The sequence below is a fragment of the Pinus tabuliformis genome, chromosome 2_2 (assembly GCF_031772625.1).
Source record: "Pinus tabuliformis cultivar Carrire ecotype Pingquan chromosome 2_2, CPIR1, whole genome shotgun sequence".
In the NCBI taxonomy this organism is placed as follows: domain Eukaryota; kingdom Viridiplantae; phylum Streptophyta; class Pinopsida; order Pinales; family Pinaceae; genus Pinus; species Pinus tabuliformis.
Window position 1 is genome coordinate 178,386,133 of NC_142300.1, and position 17,253 is coordinate 178,403,385.

A 17,253-nucleotide genomic window follows, 5' to 3' on the forward strand; every position below is an offset into this window, starting at 1 on the left:
GTCAATTCAAAATCATGAATCCTATTATTATAGGACCCTAACAGATGCGTTGAAGGATTAACAATAAGATAGAGAGAAGTCGGAGAAGTAATGTTCAGTGACCTAAAGGAGCAAGACCATTGATAGAGGCAGAAGCTACAGATAGGGAGAAGAAGGACTGGTAGTTATGTTCAGGGTATGATAAGAGGAGCTATGATTGTTGACTACATTAGCTAGAACGTCACTATATCTTGTTCTTGTATTCTTGTATCAATAGATGTATGAGGGCCATTATCTCTGGTACAAGATCCCTAGACAATTGTATTAAATTTTGTTAATATAACATAGTTGGGTTGTTGAAAATTGTAAAGAGTTTTCTATAGTTTTGCACGTGTTGATTTACTGTTGTTTATATTCCGTTTGGAGTGGCATTGTTAGTGATTCTAAGACCATAACCTAGATTCCATTAGTGCGGAAAAACAACAATTTCAATTTGCCTTGTATAATCGAGGTAAGTCGACTGGGTCAAGTCGTTTTGTTTTATCTTATCTAGTCAAGCTAAGTCAAATGGTTTGAATCATTGTGGATGATCTTATCTAGTTGAGGTAAGTTGTGTGGGTTGAGTTGTTTCGACTGATCTTACCCAGTTGAGGTAAGTCAACTGGTTTGAGTCATTTTCTATTGGTCTAATCTAGTCGAGGTAAGTTGACAAGTGGGGTCATCTTCAACTGACCTTGTCTAGTCATGCTATGTCAAGAGATAAGTATATGGCCTCAGTATAAGAGATAAGTGAATCTCTGTGTTAATTCATTAAGTTGATACATATAATTTGTTGGCATGAAATGTTGTTAATTCCATCATATGATATGTATATGTGAGTTGTGGTGATTTAAAAGGAATGCATATTTATGGTTTTTTCCGAAGAAAAAAGCAGAACTTTTTATTAAGCATATAAAAAGTTTACATTCTGTTTGAGACTTTGAGAAGATCTGATGGCTCACATGATTGCTGTTTTGTTCTTCTTATAAGACAAGCAAAAATCTCAGTCCTTTTTGACTGATTGTGGATGATATGATATGTCCTGATACTGCTGAAAATAAAACTGACTAGACTTCCTCCCTACAGGAGGCTTAAGTACAAATTATACTATGCATACTCCGGGGTCTCCTTCAGAGAAAGAAAACAACCCCATACAAGATTGTATATAAAAACTGTGAGACAAGCTGAAAACTGTACAAAAAGATTTTGGGTTTTCTGTTGGAAGTGCTCATGATAAACAAAAATATAGAGAAAGCTGTAACAGAAAAACATTGTGCCCATGAAACTGCTGACAAAAAGAAAAGACGAGCCTCGTTCACTGTGGAGGAGCAAAAGGGGGCTGTTGGGAAGTGGATGACTGCCCCTGTCTGATTTCTACTATTGACCAGCTGCCCATATCTTGCTGTAAACCAGCCTTAGAAAGCTGGTCTGCTTCCTCGTTTTTGTCCCTGTAGATGTGGCAAATGGTAAAACTGTTAAAAGATGACTTTAAAAACATAATTTCTTCTACAAGAGTCTTCAGTATCTGGTTTTGACATGATGCATTCCCATTAACCCATTTTATGACATTCAGAGAGTCACCGAAGATTTGAATTGTGAAGATGTTTCTTTGAAGTAACCAGCAAAGGAGAAGGCGCAAGGCAGACAGCTCAGCATAATTGTTTGTACCAGGTCCTAGCCCTACAGATGCTTTTAAAGAGTGATCAGGATTCAAGTGAATGCACAGTCCTACTCCAGCCTTGTTATTCTGGGATGCTCCGTCAAAATAGGCCCAAGGAATGCCCTCCAAGATAGTAACAGGCTTTTGATTCTTTTGAGGATTTTTAGCTTCAGGGATCGGAATGGTAGAGTATATGGCAGCACAATTGATAGCTATGGCGGATGTGGGAGTGTCCTTGTCTTGAAACAAGCTTTTGTTTCTTGCTAACCATACACCCCAAAAGAATATAAGAGGCAGATTTCTCATGTTTCCCTCCGGATAGTTTTGCCACCATTTCCTCCAAGCTTCTTCCAAAGGATCTAGTTCCCACTGTACCTTTACATTAAGCAAGCAGGTTAACTCCTCCCAATCTAATCTAATGCATATTTATGTTGTATTGGGAATTGGTTAAGTTTCTTGTTAGTTTGTGAAGTGCACTCAGATGCGTGGTTTTTTGTGTTTTCTAGGAATGTTATTGGCGAAAGGTTTAATGTTGTCCCAACAACTTTGGGGGTAAATTATTCACACGCCTCATAAATATTTTGCTGATAACATGAAAGAATCAAGCCATAACTTTCACAACCATGGAGTTTGAGGAAGAGTTATGAAGTCACATGTTTCACATTTTGGCGCACAGTCAAATCGTGAGTGGTTTGATCTACATAGACTCGGAAATAAACACTAAAAAATTTCTAAGTGTAAATGGTTGTGAAACAAGTCTAGAATCATTGTCAAGGACCACAAGTCGGGGGTTGGTGAGTTGACTAACGGTCAAGAATGGGTTTGATATGGATCTCGAAGGGCCAAGTAATGGAGGGATTGACTACGGGTTGGGGCCTAGGCAAGGTAGGGTAGTCGACGCTCAAGTAGTCAAGAGTTCAGGGGGTTTGGACCTTGATGGAGTGTGGAAGGTGGTCCCTTGTAAAAAGGCAAATATTGATCCTCCCATTGATAGGGCTCGAGGCCCTAGTGACATGTCGAACCACGGTAGCATCATGGGGTCATTCTAATCACATTCTTTGTTATAAGGTGAAATGTTTTTCAGATGTGGGTGTGATGTCACTCTGACAGATTCGAAAGAGGTCATTTAAAAAGGGTCTGGGAAATTTCCATCGCGGATGACAGAGTCTTTGGCGGCAATTGACAAAGTTATCTTTCCATGCCGGGTCTTATCTTCCCTGGATGACTTTAAAGAGGGTGCATAGGAAACCCCCAATTTTTTTCCCTAGGAGGATGTGGCAAGTGGGTCAGTATGTGTGTACCTCATCAAAGTAGAGGAAGCCTTGTCACCTATCCTTGTCATCTAGAGGTTTACACTGCCAGATCATCCCAAAAATTTTAAATGTAACACAAAAGGGAAAGGTCGGGATATGAGACTAGGGTGATGTGGCAATAACATATTAACACCTTGTTTTTATGCACTCTCTCTCTCTCTCTCTCTCAAAATATAACACATCGAATTTTATTTATTTTTAATTTTAATATTAATTGAGCCAACATTTAAGTGTTTACACACTCATCTCAGATCCTGAGGTTTATATTACTTTTAATATTTTATTTATTACTTTTAACTTTTTGTTTATTACTTTTAACTTTTTTATTATTAATTTTACAACATTTAAATGTTTACACTTATCCCCGATATCACTTTTAACTTTTTTTTTTAATTGAGCCGACATTTAAAATTGTTTACATACTTACATTACACCTACACATCTACCCTATACTAGGATGACTATGTTTTAATGTTCGTATATGTGTTTTGGGTATGGAAATATATAATGAATAGGTTTGCAACTTCCATGTAGGAAATGTCATGGATAACCACATGGTAGAACAAGATGACCAAACATGATTTAATAGACCAATATTTAGATGGCCATAACTTTTGATTCGAGAGCCTGATCAAGGAGAATTTTATATCGTTGGAAAGGTCTCGATGATATGAACACAATGGAATTATCAGTTTTAAGTTTTGAGATAATGGAAGAATATAGGAAAATCTAGACCCCATTTTCATAACAAAACAGTTGAGATTGTGTTAGCATAATAACTACCTCCTTCTACCTTTAGTATGGGCTAGGAATAGGAGGCGGTATGCTACAATTGCCTAAGAGAGACATCAATTTCTCTATCAAACTAATTCATGGTTCTGTGCCAGTCTCTAAGACACCATATTGGATGAGCATCCCCAAATTGGTGGAATTGAAACCACAACTAGAGGAGTTGATGGATAAGGGGCATACCAAATCCAATGTGTCAACTTTGGGAGCAGCGGTTCTATTTGTGATGAATAAAGATGCCATGTTGCAACTATGCATTGACTACTGATAGTTGAAAAAAGAAACAATAAAGAATAAATATCCACTGCGAAGGATTGATGACCTATTTAACCAGCTAAGAAGAACTTCTATGTTTTCAAAAATTGATTTAAGGTTTGGCTATCACTAAGTCGGGATTAAAGATGAAGAAATTCATAAGATGGCGTTCAAAACAAGATACATGCACTATGAGTTTGTGGTGGTTCCATTCAGAGTTACGAACACACTAACCACATTTATGCACTTAATGAAAAATGTGCTCAACCAATGCGTGAACAAGTTTTTTTTAGTATTTGTTTATGGTATTTTGGTCTACTAAAAAATCAAAGAGGAGCATGAGGAGCAATTGAAGGAAATATTAAAGTTACTGATGTAACACAAGTTATATGCTAAACTCAGTAAATGTGAGTTCTTAAAGACTCAGGTTCAATATTTGGGGCACATGATCTGAAAATAAGGTGTGGATGTGGACCCTGAGATGATCAAGGCCATCATGGAATGGATCGCTCCCAGAAATATTATAGAAGTCATATCATTTATGGGGTTGGAGAGATATTATCAAATATTCATCCAAGACTTATAAAAAATTGGGCATCCAATAACAACTCTACAGAGGAAAGGGGAAAATTTTAAATGGACATCTGAGTGCACAAACCACTTTGAAAAACTCAAGCAAATGCTGAGACATGCACCCAATTTTCAGGATTGTTGATCCAAAGAACAACTTCTTAGTTTGTACAAATGATTGTGAATAAGGATTGGGAGGAGTACTATTGTGCGAAGGACATGTGATCTTCTATGAATCAAGGAATTTAAATGAGCACGAAAGAAATTATGTCACCCATGACTTAGAACTTGCCACAATCATTCATGTATTAAAAATGTAGAGGCATTATTTGATCAGATGTAAATTCATGTTGATGTCAGACCATGTAGGGCTAAAATACTTGTTCGACCAACCTAAATTGAATGCAAGACAGGTTGGGTTTTTAGCCCTCATTAGAGAATTTGAGTTTGAAATCAAGTACAAAAAGGGTAAAGAGAACAAGGTGGTTGATGTGCTTAAAAGAATTCTGCAAGTAAATCATAAGTTCTTGCGACTTTAGCATTAGGGAAAAGATCAAGGAGGGATTGGTATTGGGCAAACACTTTTATTATGTGAAGGATTGTTTGCAAAAAGAGCCAAAGGGTCCATTGAGAAAGAACTAAACACTCACAGATGCTGAAATGCTAAAGTTCAAAGACTGATGTTATATACCTCGTGTGGACAACTTGAAGAAGCTCACTTTGGATAAGTTTCTTAAATACCTTATTTGGGTCATTCTAGATATCAAAAATTTATTACCACTATCAAGAAAATGACTTATTGGATGAGACTTATGAAAAAGGAACTTGTTGAGCGCATTGCCAAGTGTCTGGAGTGTTAGTAAGTTAAGGTGGAATGTGGGCATCCAATTGGACTATTGTAACCAATTCCAATCCTTGAGTGGAAGCGGGAAGCCATATCCATGGAATTAATCACAGGATTACCAAAGACGTTAAGAAAACATGATGCCATCATGGTGGTAGTGGAAAATTTGAGCAATCCATCTCACTTTGTACTTGTTAACTCCACCCACAAGGCCATTGATATTGCATTGATCTTTATGAAGTAGATAGTCATGTTGCATGGCATACCTAAGAAGATAATCTCTGATCACGATGCCAAGTTCAAATTAATGTTTTGGAAAACACTATTCATTGGATTCGGAACTTAGTTGGAATTCAATACAACATATCATCCAAAAATTGATGGGAAAAACAAGAGAGTGAACAACGTGTCAGAAGACTTGATGAGAATGTATGTTATGCACCCTCCAAAAATATGGGAAGAGTTTCTTCCCTTATTTTAATCTTCATATAAAAATGACTATTAGGAATCACTAAAGATGAGCCCCTTCGATCCACTATACTACAGAAGGTGTAATACACCCATTAGCTGGGATGACCCAGTAAATAGGGTAACTATTAGACCTAATGTGTTAAAAGAGATGGAACATGATGTTATTAGTATTAGGCATAAGATTAAGGCAGCTTAGGATTGACAAAAGAGCGAAATTAATTTACAGAGGATGCATATAGAGTTTCAAGTGGGGGATCACTTGAACCTTTGCATTAAACGAAGGAGAATACCACTGAAAGTGGGGTCTTTTTCTAAGTTGGCACCTAGGCTTCGTGTACCATTTCAGATTTTGGAGAGAGTGAGGGAAGTGGCTTGTAGACTAGCCTTGCCTCCCACCATAAAGGCACATGATGTATTCCTCAATACTTATTGAAAAAGTATGTGTGTGATTCTAATCATGTGATTGGTTGGTCTGTGATATAGGTGGAGTCAGAGGGAGATTTCCAGCCCGAAAGTTTGTGTATCCTTGACCAGAGGAAGATCGTGCTCAGTAACTGAGTAATATAGCATGTCAAGGTGAAATGGAAGCACTTTGGACCCAATGAATTAATCTAGGAGTTGCCATGCAAATCAAATGAAGGTCTTGCACCCTTTTTTGTTTAATATGTAATGAATCAAAAGTGTTGTTTCTATAAAGCTCATATTTTTGTTTTTGTTTTTTTGTTTTTGTTTTTGTTTTTGTTTTTGTTTTTTTTTGTTTTTTTGTTTTGTTTTGTTTTGGTTTTTGTTTTGTTTTTGTATTTTTGGTTTGTTTTGTTTTGTTTTGTTTTTTGTTTTGTTTTTGTTTTTTGTTTTTTTTTTTTGTTTATTCGGTTTTGTAAGAACACCAAGGATAATGCTCCTTTAAGGGGGTGTAGTTTGTAAGATCCCCTGTGTTGACTATGATCCTTATAATTTTTTTTGTATAATTGAGCACCTTAGCATGATATCTGATTTCCGACAGAAACATTGTTTAAATATACTAAAATTATTATTGATGGAATTGGTTCATATTCTGATCATGGTGCCAAAGCGTATGAATGTTTGTTAAATTATAATTATGCATTAATCTTTTAATCAACACCAAAAATCATAGTGATCATGTATTAATTCTTAAAAAGGATTAATAAACAATTATTCTTTAATTAAATAATATTAATAATTAAATATAAATATAATATTAATTAATTAATTAATTTTTATTATTATTTGAAAATCAAGAAATCTAAGGAGAAGGGATGACAGGCTAGATTTCTGAGGAGACGAGGTTTGATGTAAACCACCATACCCATCTCATCAAATTAATGCCATCCTAGATCATTAAATATGAGTAGACAATCTCAGATGAGTGGACAAGACCACTGACTATTGGGTTCATGAAGGGGCAAGTTAGTTGGGTGGTGCCCATGCCCCACCTCAAAAGGATAATGGGTGGGAAAATGAAGCACATGAGAGAAAGAAGAAGTGCCATGTTAGCCATGCCCAGGATGCAACTCAACCATAAATAGTCAGGCAAACTCAGGTAGGGGGTTCAATTTTCAAGTTTTGCTGAAGAATTTATGTGGAAAATACAGTAAATAACTCATAGAAGGGATACTTCTGCATTCGAATATTGTCACTTAATTTCCAGTTTTACTTGGTGCTGCCAAGCTTGAGTGTGGAGTGAAATTGAATGAAATTTTTGGGTGCTTTCTACAACTGGTAAGCCACTAGTGTCTATCTCTGGCTAAGAAACCCCCTGTAGAATGAAGTCATGAGTGCTTGCTGTTGGATGATAAACCACTTCTTATTGCTACAACTGAGAAGCCACTAGTGCTTTCTAGGCTATTGAAAAACCACCTACAAGTGATTTCATTCAGCTTATCTCAACTAGTGTATTTCCCAGAAATTTTACCTCTCAGACTCCAGACCTGGCACGGGGGTGGTCAGTTACGAAAATAGAATAATGTAACTACCTATGGTTGGGAGGATAGTGTGAGGTCCTTCTTTTGTCACCAGTTGAAATCTACTTAACTAGATAAGTCACATGGCTTGGATATTTTTTTGGAATATTGATTTCCCATATCAATACTCATGTGTCAATTATGAAGAATATTTAATTTCCATTCTCCATTTGCATTTATTTGGATGATTGATGGAGGTATTAGTAGCATGTGGACACATATGAATAGAATATTTGAATTTCACAAACGAATCGATATAGTAGTAGTGCTCTAATTTTATTTTTGAAAAACACACATATGTGTGTTTTGTCCTGACTACATAATGCAAACCTTTGTTTTTATCATGTATTTGTCTCCAAATCCACTCGGCGTGTGTATGAGATGTAATGGCATGCAAATTTCTGTGTAGTTGTCACATTATATCATCCACAATTTTATTTCCCGATCTTCAGACATGAGAGGGGGTAACCACTGGGATATGATGAAAGAAAGTGAATACACTTTCTAAGCTGCTTTCTAGAGTCTCATTGTTGGAGACTTTATTGGGAGCAATTCCATGCAAGATGTTGGTGATCATGTCTATGATAAACTTAGAATCCTCTTTGATTACTTAGTTTGGAGAAGACTTGAGCCCGGGTGATTTGGAGGCCTATCTCTAGAGATTTGAATTCCATGGAATTATTGCTATTGAGCCCCATGGAACCAGAGAAGATAAAGATGATCTTACCCTGAGGATACTGAAAGACTCCTTCAAAAATAAGTTTCCTAATATTACCTTTAGATGCTCCATCAAAGTTCAATTTGAAGGAGAGAAGGGGAGGTGATTTCCATATGATAGAGCTAGAAGGAGAGAGGAGATATGATGAACATTGAAAGGACAGAGGTCCCATAATTAAGTTCCAGTATTTAAGGATAGAAACCTCAGAATATTTGGCCTTTCAATCTTGTTCAAACCATAGTTGAGAGAATCAATTTGTAAATGTTGTCTTTAATGAGGTTCCAAAGGGATTCTGAAGGGAGAGAGCAGCTTTGAAAGACATGTGGATTTCTTTCTTTTTAGAGGGCCAAATGAATGAAACATGGGAGAGAAGTCCAAATTCTGTTGAGAATAGGCTTAAGGAAGACATGTTTACACCAAAGATTGATGGCGAGGGGGATATTATTTAGATTGTGGTTTGAGTGGTGCATTCTTGCTTCCATGGCATTCTAGATGGTAACTACAAAGGGACAACCATTAAATAGATGTTTAGAGTTTTCCGAGGTCGATTTACATAAGTTGCAGAGGGATGGTTCTACACAACCTCTTTAAATAAGGTTGTCTCAAGTGAGATTTTTCCATTTGACTAGCAACTACAGGAAAAAAAAGGACTTTTGGCCATAATTTTTAGCCCTAGCCTAGATCGAAAAATTATAGCTTTTGGTTGAACTTCGAATCCAACATCCAAGTGATATGCTTCCTTGATTGTGAATTTTTCATGAGATTGATATCCACGTCTGAGCTTGTCTAGCTTGTGGGAAATAGAGATTATTCTAGTGAAATATTTTGCCAAAAGGATGACCATTCTTTCTTTGTAGCTCTAGGCTATCATGTGTTATGTGAGAGCCATTGTCTCCATTGGGTTTGAGTGTGGGGCTTCATCCAATAGACTGCTACTTTATGTTTGTTGTTTGTTGTCACATTGGTCCTCAACTCCTCCAGTTCCTGCAATCTATTTAATTTTGGTAGCTATTGCCAAGAATTTCCCTAGAAAAGAGTTGTTTGACCATCACAAATTTCCCAAAAAAATTGTTGCTGGATGGGATGCACACGTCACTTGCTTACTTTCCATATAGAAGATCCATTTTGATTTAAATAAGCTCTAATGAATTGATTCAAGGACACATTGTTACTGTACTTATAATTCTAGATTAGTTTCCATAGGTCAAAGCCTCCTTTAAGCCATCTCGACCATAATTTTGTCCCCATAACTATACTTAGAGTGTCACAATCCCTTAGGACTAGCCCCCTTTGCAATTTGGGAAAACATAATTCATTTCAAGCCACCAGAGCCCATTTCCTTTCTTGATTAGCATCTCCCCACATGAAAGTTCTTTGAATACTATGGAGTGAATTAATAATGGATTTGGGGGCCATCTTTACCGAAATAAGATAAAGCAAAAGAGTTTGCAAAACAAATTTTAATAGGACAAACCAACCTACTTTGTTAAAAGAATGAAAGGTCCATCTGATCAATTTGTTGCTACATTTGCTTAACAATTATGACCATAGCTTTAATTTTAGGGAGCTTTCAACTAAAGACGCACTTAGGTATTTGGAGGGTAGCTTGCTCCATTAAAATCCTAGTAATCTCGCCACATGTATATGCATAGCAAGAGGTGTATTAAAAAAGAAAATTTGAGACTTGGAGAAATTAATGTCCATATCTCAAGCCTTTGAGAAGTCATCTAAGACACTTGTAAGAGCATGGGCTTCTTATATTGTTGATACTCCCATATACATTGTGTTAATTAACAAATCATTGATGCGAGATGGGGAGGTATTTACCAAACAATCTCATACCTTTCACATTTTGTTGAGACACAATTTCTTTTAAAGCTCAACCAAGCCCTTCTACTGTCACTATGAAGAGAAAGGGGGAGAGAAGACCCCCTTGTTGGATTCCTTGCTAGGGGGAGAAAGTTCTACTAGGTGACTTGTTTAGAAGAATATAAACCAAGGCTGAGGAAATAAGAGCTCTGATCCAAGTGAAACATTTGTGGGTAAAGCTAAATGTTGAGAGAATCTGAAACAGATTAAGGTGATTAATACTTGTTAAAAGCTTGGGAGAGGTCTAATTTGTTGACCATGACAATTTTTTGTATTTTAAAGGAATGTCTACCATCAATTGCCACGATAATCCCATAAGTATTCAGTGACCTTTCACTTTAACGCATTTGCTCTCAAGAGATTAGAGAAGAGAGAATAGACTTCAGTCTATAAATTATTATTTATTAATCATTATTTTGGTGATAAACTTATAAACCAATTTGCATAATGCAATTCGTTTGAACCCAGTGGGATCATCGGCTTTGTCAGGTTGGAAAGTTGCTATAAACAAAATCTTAAAATCATCTTATGAATTTAAAAGTTCTAAAATTACAATTTAAAGATGCACATTATTACAAACATCAAAGTTAGATAATCCATGACTAATTAATGTTCATTCTACACAGGCTGGCGATATGTTCCATCCGCCGCTGATCTCCTGCGAGTTAGGGCAGAAGCAATCCGAGTTCACTATTTCCACGGCGTAATCCATGGAGTTTGTCAACGAAATGGATGGGTGGGTCGATTGATATCTGCTTTTGTTTTCACCTGTCATCCTCATATGCATGGGTGGAAGAAACGTACACCATAATCAGAATTGGCAGGCAGCCCTATTGTAGGGTACGCCTCCCCCTCCAACCATGGAATAAGGGCTCCCACAGCCACACAGCCAAATCCGACTTGGCTATGTTGAAAATATGGGTATAGCCGTTGGAGTAACATTCATCAAATTTGTGTCGTTGTATGTATGTGTTTCAGTAACATTAATTCCACTGGTCGTATGATGACTAGGAGAGGACGTATGATGACTCTAATGACAATGAAGAAAGTAGTTGATTTTCAAGAGGTGATCGAATCCTATGTTGCACTTTGGCTTTCGTTCTGAATTAAGGGTTTTTTAGCTGTTTGTTTGTTTGTTTTGAAGTTAATGTTAAATTATAATAATTTTTATTTTCATTTTTTTATTTTTATGGTTTTTGGATTATAAATAGATTTAATATAGAAAAACCTTCAAAATACCTAGATTGTAAAGTTTATATCATTTAAACTTATAAACTTTTATCAATTTTCAAATAAAATTGATAAAAATATATATAAAAAAAAATTCAAAACTTGAAAAAAAATTGCACATATTTTAAATGAATGAAGATACCATTTAAAAAAAAAGTTATTTATATATGTATTGATTTTGCCTTTTTCTAAAAGAATCTTTATCAATTGAAAAAAAAAATCTATTTTTATCACTTTTATTCATTATAGAAATGGAAGTCTTTACTTGGAGTATGCCCTAAAACTGTTTCTGTTTAGCTAAGATCTCATCTTCCTCGAACGTAAGGAAAGAGTTTAAACGACCCAAGACCCATAGGCATCTAGCATGAGTGAAAGCTTGCCCCCTTATGAATCACGAATGGGTAATTCTGGGTGGCATGGTCTTCCTTGAATTATAGTAATGAATCAGCTTACATTCATGGAGAGAAGCCAATGATAGTTGCCCCCACTATTGTTTTGAAAATTGAGTTATGATAGGTTTTCCCTAGGAAAAAAAGAAATGGAAGTTCATTCTTTTTAATTAAAAAATTGAAGTTTTTTCTATTCATAAGGGGAGGGAGCTAATTTTTCTCTTCAAGTTTTACAGTTTTAAAAATGGGTAGCTTGTTGCTATATATGTATTTACACATTGTAGTTTTAAAATTGAACATGTATTAATTATTAGTATAGTTTTAAAAATGGGTAGCTTGTTGCTATATGTGTATTTACACATTGTAGTGTTAAAATGGAATATGTATTCATTATTAGCAACGACAAGAAATAAATGTAAAGTAACGATAAGAAATAAATGGAGAGAAATAATAAGCAATAAATGTAGGTAATGAATAAATGTATATGACTAATAGGAGATGAATGCTCAATAGTAATAGTTGGCCACTTTCAGTGTGTAGAATTGGAAAACCATAAATGGATTGTATTTTGTTATGGTCATTTATTCAATGTGAAGGTTGGAGGAAAACAATGTACATGTTTTCACTCATTGTTATGTTGTTAAAATTTCTCCAAAATCCTTAAATTCACGATGAACACTCTTATTGCATCAATAGGCACTCTACAACCTAGTTGAGGGGAGATGTAATGTAAGTATATCAACTTTTTTTAAATGTCGTGAAAAATATAAATAGAGAAAAAAAATTCAATGTTGGTTTCATATGTTTTAAATAATATTGAAATTAAAACATATATAAATGTAGAATGTAATATAATGTAAAATGTAAAATGAAAAATAATTCTCGGTTGTATGGATGGAGGAGGGAGAGAGAAGGAAAAAGAGATAGGCAGAGAGAAGTGGAGAGGCGGAGAGAGAGAGGGAGAGAGTTGAGGGGCCGGGGGGGCGAGAGGAGGCAGATAGTGACACAATTGGAGAGAGAGACAGAGAGAAAGAGAGAGGAATGAAGATAGAGAGCAGAAGAGAGCGAGAAGGAGAGAGATATGGAGTTAGAGGGGGATAGAGAGGGAGGGAAGAACAAAGACATAGAGAGATAGAGATGGATGTTGACTTTTAGAAATCCTCTTATCTAATAATTATTCTGTATGATTTATTTAATTTAATCTTTCATTCATTCAATTTCATGATAAATCAATTACATAGAAGATCTTCAACTATAGATATTAGGATCATAAAGAGACAACCAAATCAAGAACAAAAGCATTTAACTTGGGATAACCCACATGGGGGGAAAACAGATCAACCTTTCCTTCGAGAAATTTCTTTTTTCAACAACAGATACATCTAAATCAAACCCTAGGTAAAACTGACCATCATCGTTATTATGGTGAAACTTAGTCTAATAGCCCTTTTAGTCAAGTCATCCTTCTGCTCAGAGAAATCAACCAACTTCTTCATCCACAGAACTTGACCTATTGAAAATGCGACAAGAAAATCCTAATTTAATTTTGTCCTTGAATTAAATTGTAATTCCAATTCTCACAGGAACTTGTAATAGTTAACAAAGTTAATTTGACTTAGTTGGCTTAGTTAAGTTGGCTCAGTTAATTCGATTTGGGAGTCTAACTAGAATCATGTAGAGTGTCTCTTACTTTTTAGAAGCCTTGGTTGAGTTTATTTTGAGTTGTAATTATTTAATTCAGTTTAACTGAGTTAAATTTAGTTAAACTAGTTCTGACCGATGGAGAAATTAGTGGGAGATCCAGTAGTGGGGTGTAACCAACACTGATCAACCAGTAAATTGAAGATTCACTCATAATTTACTCATGCATGTCAGATTAGAGAAAGACCTAGTTGATATTGGAGTTTAGGGACAATGTACTATCAATTGTATAATCATCTAAATTGTACATGTCGCACATGAAATCAGAAGAAGGCATATGAGGATTGCACAATTAATATTTGTGGAATTTCCTAATTACATGTGGGCTAATTCCCTAGGAAATTGCACAAGGAAATAGAAGCTTGGCAGACAATAGAACTGGCTAAGTATTGGCTTCAGCTAGTTTGTGAAGCAGTGAGATAGATAGAGATAGTGCAGAGGTTGCTCGGGCTTTTGAAAAGCATTGTAATCTTCTCATATTTTCCGATTAGTGCAATATACAAATGGCAGGGGCTTTTAGTTGTGGCTTTCCCTAAAAAATTATTGTGTTATGTGTGATTGAATTCTTTCTCTTTTATGATTTGTGATTTCATCAATTGTTTATTGTTTCCATTGATGAGTAGAGTAGATTCAAGTTAATTGTTTTAGCATATTACAATTTGCAGTTTGAATCTACAAGGAATTTCTACATGGTATTAGAGATGAAATCATTATAAAAGAGGATAATATGAGTTTGTATTTTGTCAGAGAAATCGGATTTTTAGTATCATACTTTAGAGCTAGCAGGATGTCGTTCTATGGATTGAGACTAAAATATTCCCTTGAGGGTAGTTCAAACTATATTTCTTGGAAGAACACGATGGAGGCAGTGTTGGAAGACAAAAAGGTTAAGGGATTCATAAACAAATATATTCCTAAGCCAGCTGATGCTCAGGATATGGAAAAGTGGAGAAAGTGTGTAGCAAAGGCGAAAAGGATTATCCTAGAAGGAGTTCGAGATCATATTGTCTCAAACCTCCATGGTGAGGAAACTCCATTTGCAATGTGGAAGGATTTGATAGACTTGTTTCAAAACAACAATGACCACAAGAAGCTGGAACTGAAGGAAAAGCTCAGAAAAAGTAAGATAGAAAGGGTGACACAATGCTGAAGTACTTGACCAAGTTCACCCAATGCTGGGATGAGCTTGAAAGTGTCGGTGTTATAGTTGCTGAAGATGATCTAGTGATCCTAGCACTTCTAGGCCTTCCTAAGAGCTAGCACAACTACAAAGACTCAGTTAATGGGAGGGAGAAGCTACCAGAATAGGAGCGATTGTGGTCTGACTTGGTACAAGAAGAGATTTGGTGGAACACCAGAGATAGATCCTCATCCAAGCATGATGATGAGGAGAACTGTGCCTTAGCTGGAAAGGTGAAGAAAGGGAAGGGGAAGCCATCCCATTCCAAATCATATTTTAGTCAGGGTAGCAAGAAGAATGACATGTCGAAGATTAAATGTTTTCACTGTCATTAGCTGGGACACTATGCGAAAAAGTGTCCGCACAAGAAGGCCGGTAAGAATCCCTCAAGAGAAATGACAGGTGAAGCTCTTTATTCACAATTTGAACTGGATTTCACCCTCATCGTTTGCATGGTGACATCGATGATGGGTAGTGTGTGGTACCTGGATAGTGGAGCCTCATTGCATATGACCGGCAACAAAGAGTTCTTTAGTCACTTGGAGGAGAAGAACCTCCATATGCACATCTAGATGGGAGATGGTGGGAGGTATAACACGACTGACATCGGTGCTGTTACCTTTAGAAGGGAGTCTCGTTCTCCTCTCACATTAAAAGATGTCATGTATATTCTGGGTTTGAAGAAGAATTTGGTTTCAGTTGCCATGTTAGAGAACCGTGGCTACGATGTAATATTTAGCAAGGGAAAGGATTTCCTTTGTCACATAGCTTCAGGATAGGTGAAGCGGATCAGGGTTTGGGTGAAGAACCTCTACAAATTAGATGTAGAAGACTACGCTACTTTGAGCACAAAAGCAGAGAAGGTGCAGAGTCGAGACATCGATGAGTTGTGGCATAGAAGATTGGGTCACTTGCACCATGAAGCTTTGAAGATCATGCAAAAAATTTCTATAGGACTTCCCAAGGGTACACTAGAGCAGAGAGACACATGCAAAGGGTGTACATTGGGGAAGTACACCAAAGCTTCCTTTCATGATAAATACAGTTGAGTGCAAGTGATCCTTGATAGAGTTCACTCAGATGTGTGTGGACCGTTCTCGAAAACATCCATGGACAAGCACATGTATTATGTAATATTTGTTGATGATTTTTCTCATAAGTGCTGGATTTTCTTCATGCAGAAGAAAGATCATACATTCGCTAAATTTTGTGAATTTAAAGCACTCGTCGAGAAATATACTGGCAGGAAAGTTAAAGCTCTAAGAAGCGATAATGGTGGAGAATATGTGTTAAATGAATTCAAGAAATTCTATGCATTAGAAGGTATTCGATGAGAGTTAATAACACCTCATAACCCACAATATAATAGGGTGACTGAAAGGAAGAACATTAGTATCATGGAAGCACCACAGGCGATGTTACATGACCAAGGCCTACTATTTCACTTGCGGGCTGAAGCATGCAATACAACTATTTATTTACAGAACAGAAGCCCTCATCGAATTCTCGGAATGAGAACACTAGAAGAAGTTTTTTTAGGTAAGAAACTAGATGTGACACACTTTAGGATCTTTGGTTCATTATTCTACTATCATGTTACCAAGAATGCATGGAAAGCTAGAGCCAACAACTGATTTGGGCATATTTGTGGGGTACATTGATACACCTCACAACTATCGGGTGTACCTACCATCCAACAAGATGAAAGTGGTTTGTAGAGATGTGAAGTTCAATGAAGAGAAGGCCATGAGATGTTCCCTTGAGAGGGAGCTTCATTTACGTGCAGATGAAGATATTTTAGCTCCAAAGGAGGAACCTCAAGATGATGCGGAGCAACCACATGTAAAGGAGCTTAGAGTGGAAACACCTTCTCATGCATAGACTTTTATAGATGGAAGGAAGTGCACCAAAGAGGCTGATAGATTGATGCATGATGTTAGAGAGAATGTGGGAGAACCCACATCATAATGCAGGCAGAGGGGTCCACCAGATCTACAATCACTTTACTGAAATTTTGTACCAAAATTGCAAAAAACAGATAGGAGAGTTGCTGTCCACGAATTTCCGTCAGAAACATTTCTACAACATAGCTGATTTTAAATCAACAATATCTCCCTCATCCGGACTCCGATTCGACCATTTTTTTTTGAATTTGGGTATTTTTTCGCAAGGAATCCAAATCTGTTATTTTTAGTATTTATTTATTTATTTTTATTTTTATTTTTTATTTTTTATTTTATTTTTTTTTAATTTTGCACCAAAAA